Source organism: Aquila chrysaetos, chromosome 5 (genome assembly GCF_900496995.4).
Source record: "Aquila chrysaetos chrysaetos chromosome 5, bAquChr1.4, whole genome shotgun sequence".
Taxonomy (NCBI): Eukaryota; Metazoa; Chordata; class Aves; order Accipitriformes; family Accipitridae; genus Aquila; species Aquila chrysaetos.
In genome coordinates, this window is record NC_044008.1 from 4073322 (window position 1) to 4097121 (window position 23800).

The 23800-nt window shown below is 46.1% G+C and overlaps 1 protein-coding gene and 1 long non-coding RNA gene across 6 annotated transcripts in view; one reads left to right on the forward strand and one right to left on the reverse strand.

Annotated features, from left to right (window-relative positions):
- Positions 1-8515, reverse strand: part of LOC115341262 — a 33938-nt gene extending 25423 nt beyond the window's left edge. Inside the window, exons 1-4 of one of the 2 annotated variants that reach the window (XR_005932481.1) lie at positions 8423-8515; positions 6186-6995; positions 5484-5699; positions 2350-3922 (exon numbers count right to left, since the gene is read on the reverse strand). This is a non-coding gene — a long non-coding RNA (uncharacterized LOC115341262). Of the gene's footprint in view, positions 1-2349; positions 3923-5483; positions 5700-6185; positions 6996-8422 lie in introns of those variants that run through there. The other variant, XR_005932480.1, reaches the window with a different exon arrangement.
- The window catches only part of LOC115341263 (endonuclease domain-containing 1 protein-like), a 176581-nt gene continuing 160604 nt past the window's right edge, over positions 7824-23800 (forward strand). For 2 of the 4 annotated variants that reach the window (XR_005932476.1, XR_005932477.1), the window contains exon 1: positions 7824-7933. The gene's annotated coding sequence lies outside the window, so the exon portion shown is untranslated. The remainder of the gene's footprint in view (positions 7934-23800) is intronic. The other 2 variants (XR_005932478.1, XR_005932479.1) reach the window with 1 other exon arrangement.

Consider the following 23800-nt stretch of genomic DNA (forward strand, 5'->3'; position numbering starts at 1 on the left):
TAATGTACCAGTGTAGCTCTATATAAGCAGAACGAAGAGCCTCCCTTTGTGCAGATCTCCCACAGACAGCGTTGTGGTTGACAGGGGGATGAATGTGGTGCTGCGGTCCTCACTTCCAAGGGCTAGAAAAATTAGCGAGTGTGCTGGAGTGCAAAGCAGTTGTGCAAAAACGCACATTGCGTGGCAGGGAAACAGAGCATTTCTCACTTTTCCCTAACAAGGAACTCCTAATTTGCAAAGAAAGGAATAATACATGGATAAAGTTTGCCAGAACCATTGTTCAAGAAGGGCAGGTGATGGGGAAAAAGGAGGAGGGAGTTCACTGGCTATCTGGAAGAAATATACTTTCTCTGAACTCTAGGAAGATTATGAAACAATCTGCTGGATGTCTCTGGGTAGAGATAAAGGAAGAGAGAAATCAAACAAAACCAGAAGCAGTCTCATGGTAGAGTCTATTGTACATCAACTAATGAAAAAGGAGATTGAGGAAGGGTTTTTTTGAAAAATAAAAGGGGTCATGCAATGAACAAGTGCTGGTGGACCTGAAGGTAAATGATAAACCAAAGTCAAGGACACTGTGAATTTTAAAGTGGGAAGGAAGAGAAAAATAAGGAGACGAGGAAGGAATTTAAGATTTCGACTGTTGCTCAGCACAGCCCTTAGGGTCTTCGGGAATTTTCTGGTGCTCTTGGGGGTGTTACCTTCTCTTTTCTTAGGAGAAGTTCTGAAAGATCAGACACCATGGACATGTTTCTCTGGGCATCTTTCTTCTTGTAAAACACTTTGTTTCTTCTGTACAAGTAACATGACTGCAGACCGAATTTCTCAATGTAGATCTGCAGCATGGTTTGGGGGAGGGAACGGTGTCCATCCATACTTCTGGAGAGGGAGCAACTGAGCGCTGGTCAGCTCTAAACGGTCTTGACAGGCAGCATGGAGGGTCACTAGTACCTATGAATTTGTTGCTGTATTTTACTTTGAATATTTACCAAAGGCATGATAGCAAAGGTTTTCAACTTAAAAATCACTTTACGGCCCTTGTATGATGCTCAGGGCATCAGCAAATAAATAATTCCTGTTCTCAAAAGGATGAAAGAGAGGCAGAGTTCATTAATTTATATGTGGCAAATTTTGATAAGCCTTAAAATCAATGTTCGTACAGTCTCTGCACCTCTCTACTTGGTCGCCTGTGGGACGCTGGGCTGGCTGTAGCTAGCACACTTCATGTGTTGCTGAAAAGGTGCATGAGGAAATGATCAGAGAGGGTAGGATGTGGTTAAAGCCTCGATTTGCAAACTGGAGCTAATGTGAGGGAAGCGTATTATGTCTCACATCCATTAAGGCCTCCAGCAATCACCTCCCACTAAGATGAAGGAGCAGCAGAGAAGGAATTGTGACTTCCTGAGTCCCAGTAGCTCCTGGAGCTGTTCCTGTTAATATTCAATTTAGTGCTGCCCTGGACTTAGAGCGCTGAACTACGTCTCGCTCCAGCCCCGAGGCTCAGCTGCAACAAACACAGCTGCAGGAGGCCGAGCCACAGAGAGAAACAACCCCCAAAACAGGGTTATCACACCTCGAGCTGCCTGTGCAGAATCAGCACGTAGGAGGAACCATGCTGTCCACCCCCTGCCTCCTCCATCTCCCCTCTCCAGGCTGCGTGGCTTTGGGGAAGAAGCTACAGGTAGGAGCTGGTTGTACTGTGAGCTGTGGACAGGGTCGTCAGACCCTTTTTTTCCCTCCTGCTTTTTATCCTGGATGTGCTGATTGACTATATAATGTTCTGCATGTGCTTCCTCTCCATCTCATACCACGCAGCTTCTTCTATGGCTTTTCCTTCATCTCACCCCCCAACCCCGAGTGCTCCCATCCCTGTTGACCCATCTGCCTTCTGATAAACCCCTTCCACTTCCAGATCATGGTATTAACTTGACATTTGCAAAAGGTCACCGTGTTTGTTCTGCCTGAGATTTATATTGCTCACTCTTTTGTCTTTTTGCTTTGTAAGCCCTTCAAGGCAGAGGCTATCTCCTAGGGTATGACTATATAGTGTCCAGGAAAATAAGGCCCCTGATCTCAGTTGGTGTCTAGCAGCTGTAACAGAGACAATAACATGCTCCTTGATAGGGAGGCTGCCTGCAATTTTATAGATTAATAATCAGAGGTTAACGAATCTTAAATTATATGTAAAAGTCTTCCTTCCAGAAGAGGTCCATACGCAGCACCTCATGGTAGAACAACCAACGCCTTCATTTCAAAGAGTACCAAGTGCCGATCACTCCTATATTTCCAGGAGTCCGTTTGGACCGTGTGGTATTGCTGGAGCGTATGCCATTTGTGACTGCTGCAGGAACAAATATGGGACATAAGGGAGGTGACACACAATACATATTTTGTGCATCCAGTCTATGCATATGAAGGCACGGCTTTTTTTAGCTTGCAGTTTGTCACGCTGAAACTGTTTGTTACATCAAACTAATTGCAATTGAGATGAGAGCGTATGTTATGCATAGCGTTAGGGTATCTGTCCTGCAGTGGCTGGTCCAGGCAAGGTGCAGCTGGTAGAAAAAGGACATACAAATTAAGCCTTTGCTCTCAGGTAAGAATGGGTCTGATCCTGTCCTCTGGTCCTGACCTGACCATCATCCCTGCGTTTGCCTCCCAGCACACCTCGAGGCGGAGTTGCAGGGCTAGAGCTCTCATGCCGTAACCTCAGTGAGGCAGTCGGGAGGGCTCCAGCCTAGTTGGGAGCTCAGCACGTTTCCTTTCTGTCCATGAGGAGACACCCCAGGCTTGGTTCTTCTCAAGCATAAGCCAGCTGTGTGCCTCAGCTACGGCACGGCTACACCAGAAAGGCAGATGGGAGAGTGGGGCTGTAGGACTCAGCAGGCTCGAGCCCGTGGTTGAGACTGCTCTTCACTCGGGGATGTAGGCATCTCGGCGGCAATGCACCTACTGACCGCGTTTGGAAGAGGTGCGGGTGGGACATCTTATAAAGCCTATAGCTTCAGTGCCAAGACAACAGAGCACTAGACTGACAAGCTGTGCTAGCTCTAGGAACAGCCCGACTGGGCTCCTCTGCCATGGTTTGCTTTGGGAGTGACACAAAAGCTAGATCCTTCCCCAAAACTACACAGAGGCATTCCCAGGTACTAACTTTTCCCTTGCATATGGTGATATTCCTTAAACTCCTCTACCATTTTGCTTTGAAAACTACGTGTTCCCTGAACTATCCTGGTTCCTCTGCTTCTCCGTGATATCCCTTGCCTGCCAGTGGAAACTATACTAGGCAGGATACGGCAGCGCTGTGGCTCGGCGTAACTACGTATAGATTAATTGGCTGGTACATACGGGTTGGGTGGCTGGAAGGTGGCTGCCAGCCCTGGATGCCTTATGGCTAAGTTCTGCTTCAGTTTCTGATCCAGGTCTCTCCCTCCTGCCTGGGTGCAATTTCCAGGATTATAACTGTCTTTGAAATATCTGCTTTCTCCCAAATTCATCCAAAATCCACTAATGGGTTCAGAAGCATTTGGGAGAGAGGAATGGACACAGAGGTGAACAGAAAAGCAGCACAAGCAGAACCTTTATTTCCTTAGGGAGGCAGCCTAAAGAAATATAAGCATTTATTCTCATTTGTTGCTGAGTTTACGACCCACACAAATAACAGGGAAAAGCGAGCAAGCAGCCGACTGCAGAATGGGAACAGGGAAAATGACTCAGCAAGCTTGGCACCGATCTGGAGAAAATGCAGGTACATTATAACCTTGCTCGAGCATCAATCTCATCTGTGACATGACGTAGAAACAACAGCTAGTGTAGGTATTTGCATCCGACGGAAACGGTCCTTCTGATAAATGATTTAACTCTGCTCTTGCAAATAGTTATATACAGGAGCAGAGCAGGTAAGAGGCTGCCTTTATATTTGCTGGCAAGGGAGAGAAAAAGTTCAATGAAAACCTCTCATCGCTTTTTAAATATCCTTTTTTTTTTCTATTATCAGTTGACAAATAGCTGCTGAATTATAGTTTCATGCTTCGTTCATGTCATTTTTCCTAAGATCAGTATTTCCTGCTACATCACCTTAGAAACTCAATCAACAAACACTCTGCTCTACATGTAAACAAAGCTTTATTTTACCCTATTTCTGACAGCAGCCAGTGTTTTAGAAACCAGAACATTTCAGGTTCTCTGGGCTATTTGCCTCAATTTCACAATTTGGTTTTGTTTTTGAGGACCTGTCAGCATTGTTTATACCTAGATCTGTTTGAGTAGCAATGTTTTCGTGTGAGTGGCAAAGGAAATATACTACCGCAAATTTCTGGCATCAGACTTTCTTCTTTTCTCTGAAGTGTCTAAATGAAACTGCACTCTCAAACACATGGGAACTAAAGAGTGAAACAAATTAGAAAGAGAAGTGAAACGAGAAGATTTCAGTTTCAGTGACAAAAATGAACAAAAAAGAAGCAAAGACAACATTGACAAGTAAGCAGGACCATCTCCAAAGCTCAAGCTGTAACAAAGCCCAGGAGCGTTATCTCTAACAGAGGAACCGAAGAACTCTGCGGGGCCCTTTAACCATTTCCTTGTGGAATAGCATCAGATCCTGTCCTGACCCCATGACAAGGCTCTTTTTTTTATTGTGGAAAAATAGGACTGGAGCCCTATAAAGTTTTCTTACTTGCTTTCACAAGACGAGCATTTTCCAGGTAGCTGCTGCGAAAACAGCAAATTAATCCAACAGCAAATGGAGGATTTTATTTGGCAGTTTTAAAAACCTGCACAGGAACCCCAGCTATCGAGCCTCCTGTGATCTGCCACAACACAAAGACAGAGTCCATCAGTTAGGGATTAATTTTAAGGCAGATATTAAAGCCTGTCACATGATGAAGGATTTTCCTATATATGCACTTCAATGGGATGCTTTAAATCCTGTGCGTGCGCGTGTATATGCGCGTGTATACGCACGTGTATGTGCACGCCGGTGTTTATTCAAACCTTTTTCATTCACAGACAGACAGAGCCTTAGGCTTCTTCAGGCCTTTCCAAGGAACATAAACTTGGGAGGGGAAAGAGAGAGGAGTCACCTTTAAGCCTCACATTTTTGAAAGTACGTTTCTGAGGGAAACAGGCTCAGGTGGAAGGAGCCAAGATCGTAAAGATTTTATAACTAATGACAGTTTTTAAGAGGAGGCAGAATCCCTGCTCTTTCTTAGTGCAAGACCTCCTTGCAAGAATTTAAAGCAAATTTGGAAAAAAGCACCCTTTTTACAGAATTGCATCATTTTGCTTTTCTGCTCGGCTGTAACCTAAAGCGTCTTGGCTTGACAAAATGAAATAAAGCAGTGTGACGATGCGCTGTCACTGCTGCCGCCGCCGCTCTGCCTCCTGCAAATCTCCCAACATCGTGCACCAGTCTCCCCGTCAGAGCCCAGAAAGGGAGCGATGCCTTCTCCTTCCAGCCTAAATCCTGCGCCAGAGAAACTTACCCTTCAGCTTTGTAAAACACGGCTCGGGTTTGCAGCAAGCGGCTCTGCCTGAGGTGCCGTTTCCGAGGGTTGGTGTGGCTAGGTAACTCTCTTCCCATGACACAGCAGAACAGCAACAGCAGCAGCAGCAGCAGAGTAAAACAGATCGGTTCTGGCAGTACTCCTAGAAGACTACTTTATATCCCAGCTCCAGCCTCTTTCTCCTTTAAGGATGATCTGAAGAAGGGAATATGGAAATAAAAAGAGGCTTAGTGAGGTAGGGAAATAAGGCCCAGGGAGATGGAAAGCGAGGCACGCTGGAGCTGGACTCCACGGCAGTGGGACAACCTGGATAAAACATTAGAAAGGAATCCAGGGGTAAAAATCCCCCCCCAAATTGCATGGGAGAGGACAGATAAACAAAGTGTAGGGTGGATAGAGGGAAGACTCTGAGAAGAAGGAAGGAAAGGAGGATGAACTGTTCCTCATTTGGTTAACTCTTTTCAGCTAAAACCATTAATAATCTCTAGGAAACTCCTGAAAATTTTGAAAAATAATACTAGAGGTATCTGAAACACCGATCTGTTACATATACAGCTCACTGCACGGACACTTGGAAATGAGTGGGGTAGAGCACAGGTACTTCAACGCCAAAAGCATTAGTGGGAGAGAGAAGGGAGATTATCTGCCGTCACGGCCAGGATTGGGCCTGAGCCGTCTGACCTGGTGGCTCCGGTCCCCTCCCGTGGCTGACAGTATGTGTGACAGGCATCGGCGTCAACCCCGCAGACGGTAAAAAGGTCATTTATATGAATCCCTTCAAGAAAACTCGTTGGGACACTGAAGAAATTAAATTCCAAACTTAAAATTTATTGCATCTGTGGGTCATGCTTTAATCTTCCGAGGGGCTGCGATTTCCAGTGGAAGCCGTAAGGCAGGAATGAACGCGGCACGCTTTTCCTCCTTCAGTTTTTAACAGCAAATCCATCCCCCCCCCCCCCCCCCCCCCCAAGCTAGCCCCTCGAACCTTGCACTGGACCACCAATACCAACGTGATGCCACCGGTTCGGGTGCAGAATTTGGGGAGCTCCTGCGGGAACCGTGCCGCTGCCTTCCACGAAGAAAACCCCGAGAACCCCCTTGCGCATCGCCAGCCTGGCAGAGGTGCGGCGGTGGGACCGCGGAGAAGGTGAGCTTTATCTCCCTCATCCCAAATCCTGGGGGCAGGAGGAAAGCTGGGAAAAAAAAACCAAACCAAAAACCAAAAGCAACCCACTTCAGCACCGCAGGCAGAACAGCAGCCTGAGGAACGCGGCGCTGCCCGCCCGGCCTGCCCGCACCCCCGACCGCAAGCAGGCGCGGGGGGGGGGACACCGGCGGGACCGAGTTCTTCTCAAAAGGACGGAAAATGCCTTCATCTTTCTTTTTCTCTTCTGCAAGGGGCGGCTGTTTGTACAGGCGGCTTGTATGGTTGCAGTGGCAAGCGTACATCCCTAGAAACGGCTCCTTCCAGCATCTCTGTACTACAACCTCCTGTAGAAAACCGACGGTACTACAGGTTAGACCGGTCACTCATTTCCCCGACAACCGCTCGAGTTAAAAACCACGTTCGCGACCACCGCGTCAACCCCGCACAGCCGCACCGACGGCACCGCTCACTTCTCCAGCCTCCTCGGTCCGACACAAACAAGTTTGGGTTTTTTTTTGCTTTGTTTTGGGTGGGTTTTGTTTTTGTTTTTGTTTTGTTTTGTTTTTTTCTTGCTTCCGCGTCCAGCACCGCGACCGCAGGCGAGCCCCGGCTCCCGCACCCTCCAGCAGCGGGGTCCGTCCCCGGGCCGGTCGGGGAGCGCGGCGAGCCCTAATTTCCCGTAGCGATCAGCGGCACAGGCGGTGCAAGGGGCCGGGGGGGGGGACACACACACGACACACCACAGAAAAAAAAAAAAAACCAACCCCCAAACCCAACTCTCGTTAATAATAATAATAATAATAATAATAATAATAATAGAACAAGCAAGCGCAGCAACTTGCTTGGACTCGCCAAAGTGAGGGCGGGAGGTGGGAAGAGGGCAGCCCCCCCCGGGGGAGGGCGGCAGCCGGGGGATAAGGGGGAGTGGGGGGCGACCCGGGAGCGGGGGGGGGTACCGGCGGGTGTCGGTGGCGTCACGTGAAAGTCCCCTTTAAGTTTCCATAGAGAGGCCTCCGGGTGTCACATGATGGACATGATATAATGAAACAACATTGTGGGGAGGGAAGCATTAAGGGGAGCCCGGGGCGGCGGGGAAGTGGGGGGGAAATGGTGACCCCCCCCCCCCCAACTCCGCCCTGCCCCGCCCCGGCCCGGCCCGGCCCCGGCCCGCCCGCCCCTCCGCGCCTGCACCTGTCTCAGCGCCCGGCAGCGCGGCGGTTTGTGGCAGCCTTCCCCCCCCCCCCCCGGGAAAGAGGGAGAGCCAGCGGGGCCGCTCTCGGAGGTAAGTTACCGGCAGGACTCGGGTGTGTGTGGGGGGTCTCTCGCCCGCCGTGGGGGGGGGGTGTGGAGAAAGCGGGTGTGCGCGGCGGTCGCGCCATGTTTGCGCGGCGGCGGTGTGAGGAGGAGCTGGGGGGGGGGGGTGTTGAGTGCGTGTGAGTGTGTGTGTGTGTGTGGGGGGGGGGGGGAAGGACGGACACGGGACACGAGCGGGGGAGCCGCGTGTCCCCGCGGAGCGGCGGGCGTGTGCGCGCCCTCCCGCCCTCCATGTCCGCATTCCAGCTCATGTTGCGCAGATAAAATTCAAACTTGAGGTAAACACAAGCGGCGGGGGGGGGGGGGGGGGGGGTGGTGGTGGTGTGGTGGTTGGGGGGGGGGGGAGTGTTGGAATAGAGGCGGGGGAGGGAGGGAGGCTCGCTCCATCCCGGCTCTCACCGCCCCTTCCCTTCCCTTCCCCGCTGCTTCCCACCCCACCCGCCGAGCCCCCACGCACCTGGCTGCCAGCGACGAGCCCTCCGGCCGGCGCTCCGCCGGCGCCCTTCTCCTTTCCACACACCCGCCCCGGCCCCGCGGAGGGGGAGAGGCGGGCGTGCCGCCCCCCCCCCCCATCTTCTCCACACACCGGGCACCCCTGGTAGGAGACGGCAAGTGAGGGGAAGGGGGGTGCGCGGCAGGTGCGCGGGCCGCTGTCGCGACATTGGGGGGGGGGGTGTGTGCCTCTCGCGACGTGGGGGAAGGAGCCAAGTGACAGCCGAGCTGCGGTTGGGGGGGGGGGGGGAAACAGGACTGCGCCGTGTTGTTTTCCTGGCTGCGTGGGTATCCCGAATCGAGCAAAAATAACAACAGTTCCCCCCCCCCCCCTAAAATAAACCCCCTCCCTCCCAACGCCGGCCGGGGCGGAGGGGGGGGGGGGGGGGGGGGCCGGTCCGCATTTCCAAGTGCGTATGGAGAAAACAAGATGCGGCCGCGGGAGGGGTAGGCGGCGGGGGGGGGGGGGTTGGAAGGCGGGGGGGGCCGGGCCGCGCCGCCGCTCGCCAGCCCGGGTCCGTGACACAGGCGGTGCCGCCGGCAGCGGGTATATTTAGCACTTCCACCCCCCCCCCCCCCCTTCCCCGCTCCGCCGGCGGAGCCCTCCGCATGCTCCGCGCCCGGTGCGAGCGAAGGAGCTGAGCGCTCCTTGGGTTGATCGAGGCGGGCCGGCCGAGGGCAGCGGCTCCTGCCGCCCCACAGGTGGGTGCGTGAGGCTAGAAGGGGCCCCGGGGCGAAGCGTTCGCCTTGAGGGAGAGCGCTGGGAGCGGTTCTTTTTTGCGGGGAAGGGAGGCGGGGGGTCGCCGAGGGGGAGCCGTGAGGCGAGGCGCTGACAGGGCCGGGGGAGTAGACGGCGGGGTCCGGCCCGGGGGAAGGGCGGCCGCGGCGGCGGGGGGAAGAGGAGGTTTCCCTGCGTGGCGCAACTCGGGGCTGTTGCGGGAGGGCGGCCGGCCGGCCGGCAGGCAGGAGCTCGGGGGTGGGATGGGATGGGATGGGATGAGGGGCCGGTTGTGCGGCCATGGCTGCTGCGGGGTGGCGGCGTGAGGCGGGTGTGAGGGTGAGGTGTGTGTGGGGGGGAGGAGGAATGCCTCGGGGCCGGCGGCTTCGCTGAGAGGCGGGAAGCGCGCGCGACCCCTTCGACGCGCGGCAGCGGCCCCCGCCTGGCGCCTCCTCAGCACTACTGCACCAAGGCGGCGGGAGCGGTGGTGGCGGCGGCGGCCACGCCCACCGCGCCCGGCGGCCAATCGCCGCGCCGCTGGCAGCCGCCCCCCCCTCCCCTTCCTCACCCCTCATTCCTCCCCCCCCCCCCCCCCCACCTCGCCTTCCCCACCTCCTCCTCCGCCCGCCCTTGGCAGGGCGCGAGCGCGGCCCGCGCCCGCCCACCCGCCTGTTTGTTATGGTCGGGGCCACGTGCCGCCGGCTCAGGCGGTCACGCGGCCGGGCCTCGCGCCGCCCCCCAGCCGTCGCCCGTCGCTGCCCCGGGGAGACGCGGGGCGAGGGCGCCCGAAGGGGGCTCGGCTCGGCTCGGCTCGGGTCTGACAGGGTGCCGGGCCTGGTTTGTCGTTCCTGGGGATGGGGTGGGGGGTCCCCGAAGCCCTTCTGCCCGAGGGGAGGTGGCCGGGACCCTCTTGCCGCTGGCCCCCGGGCGGCTGAAGGGAGAGGCTGTTGGGGCCCTGCCCCGTTAAACCCTCTGAAGGGCCTGTCCCTGGCTAGCGGGGTCTACCCGTGGCCGAGCCGTGACAGCCTATCTGCGGCTGGCTCTAGCCTCCGGAGAGGGAGGTTTTTCTCTCCGGAAGAGAGCTGTTTATGCCCAGTGATTTTTTTTTTTTTGTCGTTGTTCCTTTTTTTTTTTTTCCTCTCCTCTCCTCTCCCCTCCCTCCGTGCTATCCTGCATAAGCCACAGCAGTAGCTACCTATCTGCCTAGCCTGGCGTTGTTAAGGCATGCCGCTTTATGTAGGTAACACAGGGGAGCGCCGCGAGGATCGCGTTTAGCTATCGGTCTCCTGAGCCTGAAGCCTTGAGCCTATTTATAGGTAGGTTGGGCAGTCTTTAGCGTGAAGGACTTGTGCTGCGTCCGAATCTGTGGCAAAGTGAGGTATCTTAAATGGTGGTGTTTTGTTCTCGACGAATCCTTGTTTCTGGAAATAGGGTTTTATGGAAAGCTCTGGAGGAATGGTTGCTAGTAGGCTATATGGAGAAAGACTAGTCAGTTTGGAGTTGAGAAACGTAATGCCATTTTAATGTAACTTCTCGGATAGCAGAACAAATAGTAAGAGGATACGCAGTTCTAGATTAGTGGCTTTCAGCTTGCAGGCAGTGGACCCCGGCCATCTGCAAACAACTAACCCGGGGTCGGTAGGAAGCAACAGAGGAAAGGACATCTGTTTTCTGTAGGCTTATGTTCGTTATACAGATTTCTGCACCACTAACTATTTTGGGGCTGACAAGGTGAAAAAAAATACGGAAGACTGCTATTCTAGATCACTAAGATGTTTTGGTTTAGAACAAGTGGAGGACGGGTGGAAAAACCCCTTGTATCTGTGTGTTTTGTTGCGTACGTTCCTATTGTGCTGTTTAAAAGCTTAAAATTCGTTCTATTTCTAAGAATTACATAACCATTGATAACACTGTGAGTCCCAAATAGCCTTAAAGAGTTAAATAACAGCAGATGAACAAGAATAGGTCAAGAAGAGGAGAGGTGGTTTTATAACTGATGATGAGGACGGTGCACAGATACTTAAAACTGCTTTGGAGGTGCACTAGAGAGGAGTCTTCTGTTACTAGTAGTAGGATTTTAATGCCCTGTAAATACAGAACATGTGAAGGAGGGTGGAAAGATAAGGTTCGCACTTTTATGCTGGTCTAGTCCAGTAAATGGATCGGAGATGGTTTATGATGCTTCACGTGCTTTCACTTCTGTTCCATCGTAACTTTATCAGTACAATTTTCTGCATCTGAAATGACGAGAGTTTCCAGATACTGACTGGTGTTGATGAGGAGGGAATCTGCCCTTAAAATAACACAAAGGGTAATGGCTCTGAAACCAGCGGGGATCTCTGTAATGGTGAAAGGACTGGGGTGGTAATCGGGTGTATTTGGCATGTGCTGTGGAGAGCTGAAGTTTTGTGTTGGGTATAGGAGTAATTTGAAACAGTGTTACCTACAGAAATAATGTTTATTCAACCTGGGTAGGATACTTGGTTTGTACGGGCATAACTGCTTATCTCTGTATTTTTTTTTTTGGGGGGGGGGGGGAAACCCCAACGCTACCTTAAAATAGGAAATTAATAGGGAGCAGTTGGTTTGTTAGAGACTTGAGAATACCAGGAGGTGCGCAGTAACAGAGCGAGCCAGCGTCTCTGATTTTTGAGTGTACGTGGAATTGCTGGTGGAATTGATGCACCAGGAAATTGCTTTCTCTATTGTTGTTGGTGAGACGCAGTTAACGTGAAATGAGCCCTTTGGATCCCATATCCCATTTCTCTTTAATATAAGTAAGATCATTTATCTTCTCAGACGGCCAGAGGAAAAAATACTTCATTTTGTAACTTAGTTCACCTTCTCTTCAGTTGCTGTCCGTTCATGACAAGGCACAATGTGTGCAGTACACTGTGTTCTGCAGAGCTGTTTTGGTGACGAATACAATGTATATGAAAAAAGGTCCATGAAAAATGGGTATTGTGCCAGTTCTCTCCACTTTATGTATAAACAATACCCATTTATCTCTTAAAGAGGTACTTAAAGCTTCATTTTAGGATCTAATTCCTTTCCAAATTTCACTGGCAAAAAGGTCACTTTTTTGCTCTTTGTGAGTACTTATAAAGCATCTGAAAAGAAAATATCTAAACTAGTGTTAGTATTGGTTTTGCAATAGGAGGTAATGAAAGTTTTTTTCTGTTTTAATAAAAAGGGGAATTGTGAACTTCTAAAAATGTGTTTGTTTATGCTACTAGTAGCCTATTATATGGTTAAAATTAAGAGGATCTCTTTTAATCGAGGCTAGATTTTTTTCTTTCAATTGCTTTAATCACGTGTTTATTTCTTTTATATTTAAAAATTAAAATGTGCAGTCATGTTTTTTGTCCTCTCATGTGTAGTGACTAGCTGTAGTTGATAATGCCATATTTGCACGGTGTTTTTCCATAAACATCTTGCTCCTGGAATTATTGGTAGTACCAGAATGTGAGCTTGAAACGCTGTAACATAAAGGGTAAGAGTACTTGCAAACATGAATGCTGAAATACAAAGTTAAAAAAACCAATCTCCCCAGCAGTTCTTTTGGGTCAGTTTGATGATAATTTTGGATCCTGACTTGTGGCTTTCTAAATGACTGGAGATGGAATTAAAGGGGCTGCAACTGTTTGTCACAAATTTAAACATAAACAGAGTTTTTCTTTCGGCTTTGGATTTCATGAAAATACCGTATAAAATCCACTACCTTTTTTCAGTCCATCGGGATGCTGCACCTCAGCCTGCAGATGTGGCATTGTTGTCGTAACAGCAAGGCTGGGAATCAGAGATGTTTGTTCTGAGTTTTACCATTACCAAGGTCAGAGATTTCATCCTTCCGTAGATTCCTGACCTGGGTACTTAACGCTTGCAGAGGGTCCTAATTCATTAATTTTCATGAACTATCTTGAGCTCTAGAAGGAATGTGTTAAATGTCCCCAGTATCATGCTTCTTCACAGACATAAGTTTGGAGATCTCTGAAAGACTGACATCTATATAGCAAAAATATTAATTATGGTAGTAAAGCAGTCAAGCTGAAAATGTTTTATAAGTTTCTTATATAAGAAAGTGATGTGTCTGGTAGGACAATAGAAAAGTGATAATTGTAATGATATGCTTGTATTGATTAAAACTATTTAATACGGACACTGAAGTTTTGCTATTGACAAAGGTTTCTTGTATTAGGAGCTCTGCACTCTAAACGTGGGAAGTTTTGTGGATGAGGGGAGATGGTACTATTGAATTAGGTTTCACAGTAAGCTGAATCTCAGTGTTACTTGAAAACTATTTTTTCATAATTATGTTATGAAGCATTAATGAGGCACTGCTGATGGTGAGGGGTTTTTTTTAATATTCTTGCTAGGCTAGAAATTCATTACTAAAGCATAAACAAAAGAAATTGAGAAACAAATGGTTTAAATGGCATTTATAACAGCATTTGTAAGCCGTGATTTTACAAACACTCCTCTGAGTGTTTAAGGAGTAGGTCCTGTTGAAGAATGTAAATTGTGCAATTGTGTAGAAAGTAGGCAGAGTTGGTAAATACGAAGATACTAAAGCAGTCATAATATTTTTCTGTCTTATATTTCAAATTCTTACTCTCTTGCAACCAAACCCATGATGTGCTTACATGTGAAAAATGTTGTACAGTATTCTCATCTTCACAGAAAACTTCTGAAGTCAGTGTGCTAGTAATATCGAGATCCCGAGATCCCCCCCCCCCCCCCCCCCTTTGTGTCATCCGACAAATGGTCAGAAGCAGCAGTTAGTTGCCTGGGTGGGAAGATGGGGTGGGCAGAATGGGGAGAGGGAAACCGGGTAAGCATCATGCTCTACTTCACAAAATGTAGGTATTTTTGCCCCCCCCCCCCCCCCCCCCCTTTTCATACAGGAACATGCTGATTTGCCTGTATGCTACACCAAAATGTAGCAGCAGTCTGAGTGCAGCTACTGTAGTGCTGAGCCTGAAGTAATCCTTATTTTTTTCATGGTGCTTATTAGCTTAGGTTGAACATTGTCTGCAGAACTTCTCCCAATGCAGGTGGAGTGAGTTTGGATCTCTCTGGAAAACATACCCTGAATCTGGGCTAATTCTTTGTCCATCTGTGTTGTCATCGGGTATAACTTTGGTAGCATACACATTTTCAGAAAAGAAGGATGATTTTTGTATTCATATAGTAACATTGTGTATGGAATACATAGAAAATGTGCTAATTTTAATAATACCTATATTGTGTTCAGGTTGCTGAATTCTAGTGTAACTGTAGGAGCTTCTGCAGAGAGAATTGTGAAATGAAGGCAGATACTGGCTTCATAAACTACAGTGTGCAGAGGAAATATGGTAGAATAGAACTGATGTTCAAATTGTAGCCTATTTGGGGAAAAAAACCCCAAGCATTTGCTCCGTTTTATCTTGGTTACTATTTGTATCAGCAAAGAAAGGTGTTTCCCAGTGGCCAGATACTGGGTGATTGGTGGCAGTTCATCCAGGAGAGATGTGTTTGAAGCTGAATATACCTTTGTGTTTGATTATTGGAACTTGGGAGATTTCTTGTTACCCGGCTAGTGTAAGCAGCTCTGAAGTCTCCTGGGAGGGAGAAGATGCATCTAGCCACAGTGTTTACTTTTAGCAGGAGGAGAAATAGGACATTTCTGGCTATTGTCTGGATGTGTTTTGTAAACTGAAAGCACTGTTAACGCTTTTAACAAGCTGTAATTGCTGTATCATTGTGAGTTCTGCAGTCTGGCATTTTTAGTGTCGTGTCCCGTCCCCACCCCCCCCCCTTTTTTTTTTAACATAACTTCAGATGTTAATCTGTTAACATCTGCTGTATATTGCTGTATCATCTGTAGTTCTTGGGAGATTTTTATATTCTAATTTCTGTGACTTCGTGGCAGTGCCCCAGGGTCCCAGAGCATTCAGGATTGCGTTTATCCTATTGATAGAGAACAGGATTCCAAATCTGTGAAAAGCAATAGGTATTTTTTCTTGACAAGATGTACGTATAGAAAAGGTATACGTAAGAAAAGCTTAAATGGAGAAGCAGTCTTAAACTCCTGCAGTATGAAATACTGCTTGTGTTCTAAGGCAGCTGTCGGTGATGTTTCGATTGCATGAAGCATTACGCTTATTTGAAAGAGGCTTTTAAGTGTAGCACAGAGATGTGCGAGTGTCGTTGCCCTCTGCCGGAGGCAGTCAGCAGTACAGAGCTGTGTGCTGGGCCCGAACTGCCAAAGCTACCTGAAATTGCTGTGTGGGCTCTTGGATGGCGTTCCCTTCCCCACCTTTCGCTCCAGCTTCCTTGTCAGCTCAAGTTCAAAGATACCGTCTTTCTTCTAGGGCTGTAGCAGTGGCCCCTATTCAAGCCAGATCGTCTGTTTCTTCCTCTTTCCTTCTTATCTGTGTCCATGAGCATCTGTTCAGTGAAGCCTTGTAGTTGTTTGTGTAAACATAAAGCCAAACGGTGGATCAAGCATTACAGGACCTGCTGCTTCTCCAAAGATCGTTGTCCTGGAGCCGCGACTAATTGTGGTAGCTTCGATGGAAAATTGTGTACCCTTCCCATAAAAAAGGAAATAAAAAGGGTTTAATCTTTAGATTGTTAGCCCTGTCTGTTTTTGATAATCCAAAGATACCTGTAGTACAATATTCACCTAGAAATCAGTATTTTGAATGTAGAAGACACTTAAATTTGATCAGTGTTCACACAATATAGAACAGGAGTGAGGTCGGACTAGCTTGATACATGTGGTTTCACTAACTCACGAACACCAAATATATCTGCTGTTTTGATAAACCTGTAGTGTAGCGCAACTATTTGGGTGTGTGGGTTTGTTTTTTGTTTTGGGGTTTGGGTTTTTTTTTGTGTGTGTGGCTTAGGAAAATGCATTCTTTTTGGTTTTCAAGAAACTGCAGTTTTCATGTGTTGCTGGTGTTGAGGTTAAAGGGAGTTAACAAGGGCAGAGTTCAGCTATACTACTGCAGTGGGAGTTCGGTGGGAGCCTCTGTTCTCCCAGTCCTTGTTAATGGAATTGCTCATGTTCATGAGGTAGTCCTTGATAAATATTGGAGGAAAAAAGTCAGAGATGGTGACTGGGGAGAAGTAACCGTGAATTGTGAATTTAAATGTTATTACTGAGTAAAGCTGTGATACTCAAAAGCAGTATTACTTTGGTAATGAGTGAGTGACACCCATAAGCAGCAATAATTTGTATGGGAGACCAAAATTGCTTAACATAGCAGATGAAAAAACAGTGGTAGGGATGTTTGATGGGTTAACCCAGGCCCCTAGCATTGTGATGGGAGAGAAGCATCTTTTAGAGCACTCTTTCAATTACAGAAGCATGGAAAATAGATTCTCACAGGGCAGCCTGGGTGGCAGGATCTAATCCTCCGCTACTGCAAGCAAACGTGCAGTATGGCTCCTGCAACAGTTTTCAGGCTCCAAACTGAAACCCTCATTGCTCCTCTGAAAAGGCTGTTCCACTGTCTGATTTCACTGATTTTAGTTTTCAATTCTTGTGCAACTGTACACAGCCAGCTTACATTCATTTGTTGTACAAATAGTGTCCTTCAGTGTAAATGCATCTTTCTCTCTCCCTTGTGTTTTGCACATGCTGCATCTGCAGATAGCAGTTATGTTCATTTATAGCCTTTATTTTGTTGTAAACCAGCAGTTCTTAACTTTTTCATGCCCTTCCCCCTTTTCAGGATGTATTGCATGCTCCTGTAATTTAAAAGACCACTGGTTTAAAAAACAAACCCTTCTAGTCTTTTCCTGTAAAGCAAACTTCATGTTCCTGTGGGTAAATTTACATTTGAGAAGGTCTGTGTAAAATTATTTTCCTAGTTGCTGGGTCAGGTAAATATTATAAATACAATTTGTTGTATCTAATGTTATCCTGGTCATAGACTCTGTAGGATATATCTGGTTGTATTTATCCCTTTTGTTGATGTTTTCCTTTGAAATTACAAAGTACTCCTATTATCATGAACAGGTTTAATTCTGTTCCAGATGCTATGGGCTGATAAAGTAGTAATGCGTCTTCTGGCAGCTTCTTACAAGATCAGTTACCACGAAAAAACTGTTTTTACCCGAAGTATATGAGGTGTACTTTGAAGAACAGGTTTGTGGTGTGCATACAATTCCTAATAGGCAAGGACTGTAATTTATTTTTTTTCTTATTCTGCTCCTTTAGAAAAGTGTCTTCCTGGCTAGATTAAAACTGGAAGTCAGCTCTGAGACTTTCAGACACAGTCTCTTTGGTAGCTATGTCAACACTAATTATTGTATACCTCTAATGTTATCCTATAAACCAGCGTCTCTTATGGCCTGCAAAGTTTATCCTGGGTAAACTATCCTTGGCTTATTTAATTTTCATATTTGATCCGTAAATCTTTGCAAAGACCTTAACCAATGTTGTTACTAAAAAGAACAATGAACAGTTAATGTGGGCAGAAATGCATAAAGTTTTTGAAAGAGGTTGCAGTGATTCTTTCTCACTTCAGGATTTTTCTGTTTGTCCCATTTTTAAATGTTCCTTTATGGCTGTGCCTGCTATCAAGTATGCGTACTAGGTCTTGTCTTCAGTCTGCTGCTGCCTTGCAGGAAACAAGAAGAGGGGTGAATAAGTCCATCCTCTTCCTGCAGGTGGCATTCACGATTCCTCTGTTTTCTTCAGTTGTTTTTCTGCCTTTCCTGCAGCAAAAGGAGACTTTGCCTGCTGGCTGAATGCCAGGTTATCTTTGTGGTTTGGTGGTTCTGGAAATTTAAAAAAAGAATCCACAAGAGAGTAGAAATTTTAAGCAAGGGCGGGCAGCAACAGGTAGGTCCTCTTCATCCCCTCTGTCCTCGCTGTGAGTGGTGGGCTTTATGTGGTAACCTGTTCTGTTACTATTACAAAGTTTAGCCGTGGTCAGACTCGAAAATAAGCTTTCAGTCGTAACGCGTTTTCTACTCTTCCTGCCCCTTACTGCCACCAGGTATTGAAAGCATGAAGATGAATGCAAAATGCATCTTATGCTCATAGTAGTGTTTAAAGTAATCGTCCTGCGGATTGCAGCTGTATGGCTCATAACATAAAGATTTCTTGAGTGATGAATGGGATAGTCATACCTGTTTTTTCTGTAGACCAGGGCTGTAAGTGAGTGACTTCACATCCTGTGGTTGTAAGGTATGTGTTTCCCTGGCATCTCCACTCTGTGCACTAGATGGATGGAGGTTTTCAGGATACATGCTTTTAAGACTGACTTTGTAGCAGCATCTCTTGCAGAATTGACTCTGGAATCTAATTTTCCCTGCTAGCATTATTTTAGTTTAAAATGGATGAAGATTGTAAAGATGTGTTTTTTCTCAGCTAATCGGTACTCAGCTGACCCCTCTACTTCTACATTCTGTGTCTCTCAAGGGTTCTGTTAAATAATATTTATATTAATAGTACCATCTACTGCTGAATCCCTCCTGTGGTTTATAAGAGCATATTTAAGTATTACATTATGTTAACCAGCTTCACTGATAGCTCAGGATTCAAGTTGTTTGTATTCACAATTCTGCTGCGAAGTTCTTCATCTCCTGTGGGTGTTGTAAATACCAGAGGCTGGGGCTGCAGAGAAGGAGTCTTCTAACAGCCTGGGCAGCAGGGGCTGGGATTCTTCAGCACTGCAGGGGAAGGGGCTAGCTGAAACTGTCTTGAGATCCATCCACAGTCAGCTTGCCTTATGGGGGTATTTCGTATACGTGCCTCAGCATCACCAGCAAAAAGGGCACAGCAGAGGAGGCAGCAAGTGAGTGGGGTGCTGCCTGTGGGCAGCAGTTTCTGAAAGAGGACTGAAAGCATAGAAGCACAGAAACCCGGACTAGGTAAGATTAAAAATCAGAGACTGTGAAGAAGAGACAGATGACTGACATATAGAGACTGGAATAAGTAAGGTTCTCTTTTAGCAAAGCTTAATATAAAAAGTTAAACAAAAATGTTTCCTTGGTACACGGAAATCAAGCTTGAACAATTCATAGAACTTTTCTATATTTCATCTGGTTATTAGTAATTCATGTTCCTAGTAAATATTATTATGTGGTTTTGCTGACTTAAGAGACCTGTCAGTTGAATTTTATAAGCTCCTTATTATGTTACCTACTTGTTGGGCGGGGAAGATAGCAGTGTATCCATGTAGGAAGGTATGCCATCCCATACTCGGCTACATGACAGGATAGTGGTATCTGAAGCTCTTGCCTTTGCTAGACCGTCGTCCTACGTGTTGAATTTCTGCTTGGATGTTCCATAATACTAATGATTAGCCATGCTTCCTGGTCATTTGCTTACTGCCCTTTCTTACAAGCACTGGTGTTTGACCTGATTGTGTACATACAGAAGGGTTGGTGCCTTTTCTGGAGAGAACCATTGAATTGATGGAGGAATTGACTTCAGAAGTGTCAAGTGCCTGAAGCTCTGGTGCGGAAGTTAGTTCAGGAATAAAGCAGGAATCTTAAATTTAGATTTCATGGTAAGATATGTCATTGTGCTATCACTAGATTGATGTGTTGGCCCAGGGTAATGCTGGCTTTTGAAGAGCTTATCTTCAAATGTTTAAAAATCTGTTCTTGTGTTTTACCGTAAACTGATGTGGTCCAGCAGTCATCTGGCTCACATACTGGAAATATTCTGTTTTTCTTTTTACATGACTCATTACCATGCATTTGTAACTATGGTTATTTTCTCTTAAAGGATTTGTTCTGCCCTTCAATTATTGTGATTTGGGGCATTCAGGTTTGACTTATTACCGATGTGGAAATTCCTCCAGGACTGCTAGCTTCTAAATAAATCTTTTAGGCTGTGTGCCCATGAAATTACCAGTTGTCTTATTACTTCTGCATTAGTGTAAATTAGGACTTCAGTGAGGTTACATTGCCCTACTGCATGTGTGAATGTTAAAACTTATTTTGGGTGTCAAAGCGTTGCTTATAATGTGTTTGGGGTTTAGCTGCTAGAGGTGCTCTGACTTGCTCAGTGCAGTGGTGTGTACTTAGACTGATGAAATGAGTGAACTACTACAGCACGTTATTACTGATAATTTGGACTCCACATAGCTTGAAAAAAATCATGAAGAATCATTGCCCATGCACACTTGTTCTCACTAAGGTGTTCCATTAATAGGTAGTGATCGCTTCCCTTTTTTCTTGCATTATTAGGAACGTTATTCTGTTTTCTCTAAGACATTTCTTTACAATCAGAAGAGTAACATGCTTTCTGAAGGATTGCATTGCAGTTTTTCTTCATTGTTTTATTGCTGAAGGGGTCATTTGAGATACCGGAAGTTGCGATTGGGTCAGTTTTGTTCATTATTTCTTCAGTATTTGATATTCTTTTTTCTTACCTTGATTTCCTGGTCTAAGATACTGCTGATGGTGTTTATGATACTACTGCAGAATTACTGGTAACTTCCAGTAAGAATATTGAACTGGATATGGCTTCCTAGGTTTCTTAGTCTTGTCACTTGGTATAGGAAGCCTGATGTTGTATAATTGCTGTATAATTAGTAATTTAAAATAATCAAACTCTTATCTTAAGGACGGGGTTTTTTACTTCTGTTATTAGAGTTAGAAGAAAGATTCTAACCATCAGAGCATCCAGGGTCTTAAAAGTCTTCAAATTGCCAGCCTAACATATTAAAGGGCCATTTCATATCCACTTTTTCGATGATAATTGCAGGTTTTGCCTTACGCAGCTCTCTTTGCTCATGTTCATTCCTCTAATGCTTTTATGACCAGGAATTATATCACTACCTCTTCAGTCAGGTAAGCAAACAAAACTTCCAGTCTGTGTTCCCAGTATTGATTTTCCCATTCTGATCATCCTAAACTGTCCCTTCTCTGCATGCTTGGCTCAGAGCTGAGCTGGATTTGCACCTTAAGTTTGCCTGCTGCCCGTGCTGTTAAAACAGCATGGGACAGAGTGTCCCTTAGCATCTCTTAATATCTTCCAGAACATCTGAAGTCTGTGGTGAGTTAGCTTGCTGTGCTGGGGTTTGATGTGTAGTGCAGTTGGAATTGTTCATCAAAGCAGAAACATGGTTTAAGAAACTATTCTTAATCATCCTGCTGTTGTTAGCTGCTGCTCTGCAGCTGAGACTGCATGAAATGACTGCTTGAATCGTCCTCCATTTCCTGCGTCAGAAACTTCATGGTCCTGCCTTTCATTTTGGAACCGGTGCTGTTGTGTGTCATTTCCCAGCTGAGACCAGTATGGAGGCTGCAGGTGCTGCTTCTCTTCGCTTCATTCAGCTGATTCCTGCAGTTGAACAGTTTAACACAAACCACTGATGGAGCAGAGAATAACAAAGCAGGAGCTCATGCAGGCAGGCATCCATCGTTGCTGGGAGGCAGCAAGAACAAGCAACCACTTTCTCTCCATTTATACCGGTGCTCCTCTTTTGCGCTTTTCCACTCATGGTCTAGAGTAAATCCTTTGTCTGCTGTCACTGGTCTTGGCTGAGAAATCATAATTCTTGGTCTAAGACCACTGCTAGTGATCAGACGATGTATTTTTTTTCTTTTTTTTTTTTCTTCTTTTTTTTTAAACTTACGGCAAAGTGGACCAAGTCTGTGTATTCTGGGAAGCACTGAACTCTCAGTTGAAGGGTAGTGGTTACCATCTCTTGCCATTTCTGCTACCTAAAAGCACCTTTCTTTTCATGCTCAAGTCTGAATCCATCTTAAACAGGGCACACACAATAATTAAATGAATTTTCCAGGCAGCCATAAATTGGAGTCACAATTGGTTTATTTCACAGGTATGTCACTCGGATGACCCATGGTCACTTTGTAATGGGCTAGGCTTTTTCCTCCTTTGTAGTTTCCAAATTAAGGAGCTGTTTACCTGGTGGGAATATTTATTATACCCAGGTGTATGACTGTGCATCTTGTGCTGTTGAAATTCATCCTACTGCTATTGTTCCAAGTCTGTGATGTTAATCAAATTCTTTATGTACAGTATCTTGATTCTCCTTTTCTAACTCACTTCTATCAAAACCCGTCAACAAAAACCAGGATTACTAGTGAAAAATCTGCACCAAAACTAACCCCAAACCTAACTGATACATTTATAAAATTCTGAGCATCTACACTTAGCCATCAGCAAAGACCATGAATAGTTACATGTGGAGGTCTTAATGCAGCCCATGTATTGAAAAAAGTTGGGTTTTTGTGTATTCTCTTTTATCAAGATTCAAAACATGTCTCAGAATATATCGGTGGATTTAGGAAAAAGCAGATGGTGAGGTCCAGTTCTTCCTGAAGGCATTTCAGCTCACTCGGAGCTAGTGAACTCGGTGAAGTAAACCAGACAGAGGACCTGCTGATTTAAGTGTAGAGAAAGGCAGGAGTTTCTTTCAATCAGTGATAGAAGATCTGATATCAGAGTGGTTAGATTTTTGTACTAGTTGGGTAGAAATAGTGAGGGCTTCAGATGCAAATGTTTGGATAAGTACATTAAAGAAGAAACAATATAAAGAATGGAGAAAGAACTGAGCCTGCTTTAAAAGATGAGAAGATAAACAGAACCTGCAAGCCACATTAAGACATGTCAAACAATGATAAATAAACACCAAAAAGATTCTTCAGTCATTCAGCTAAAAAATAGAACGGGGAAGCAGAGCTGTCATTGCAGGTGATAGCATTTCAGCATGTGGTTCAGTCCTGTTTAAGTATGTGGGTTAAAGGCAGGATGATTAATGGACACGATGGTTTAGAAACAGACGCAGATGCAGAAGTGAATGATGCTAAAGCACTGAAGTCCAGGTGAACCAATAAGCTCCAAAAAAGACATGGAGAGATACATTCTCTTAGTATGGCTTCAGTAGCCTCCTGAAATGTTAGAAGAGATTGAGACATTGAGTACCTGATAAAGAAAATACAATTAGCTTATCAAAAGTAAATTATGCTAGAGTAACCTGAAACCTGCTGTGGTAAGACCTGCTTTTTCAAAAGTCGGTATTGCCCTAGTCTTTGGTAAGGTTCTTGATAGGAATCTACGTAGAAAAAAATCTTGCTTAAGCTGTACAAGAAAAATGTGTTTTATAAGAAGACTTGTAACACTGGTGACCAGAGGGGCAAGAAGTAGTGACGAGTAGTTTTGGAAATGGAGGGAAAGGAGTGGGGACAGTTGTTAGAGACTACAAAGGGTTTTGGTGGTTGGCTTAGATGTGAGGTATAACTGATCATCTGCCTATTAGGGCTTTGCACAATAGACTTAAGATTCAAAATTAAAAAAGAAAAAAAATCACTGAAGGTTTATGATATTGGAGAGATTTAATGGTGTTTCACTGCTTGGAATGGCACAAGTGTTGCATTGATGTGTATTTAAACCTGTGAAAACCCTATTCCTTTCGTCTACAGTTTGGCTTTCATAATTGGGAAGCATTGAGTTCATAGTTAATGTGCTTGTTAAAAGAGAGTGGTAGCAAGAAATACTGTTCTCTTTCATTTTGTAATTGTGTGGTATTTATAAGAAGCTGTGAGGTCATTGGCTTCCGCTATGAGCCACTTCCTGAAAACCTTGTTTTACATGGTAAATCTAAAAATGTATTTCTTAGAAGAACTCAGCTGTGTTTTGTTTTC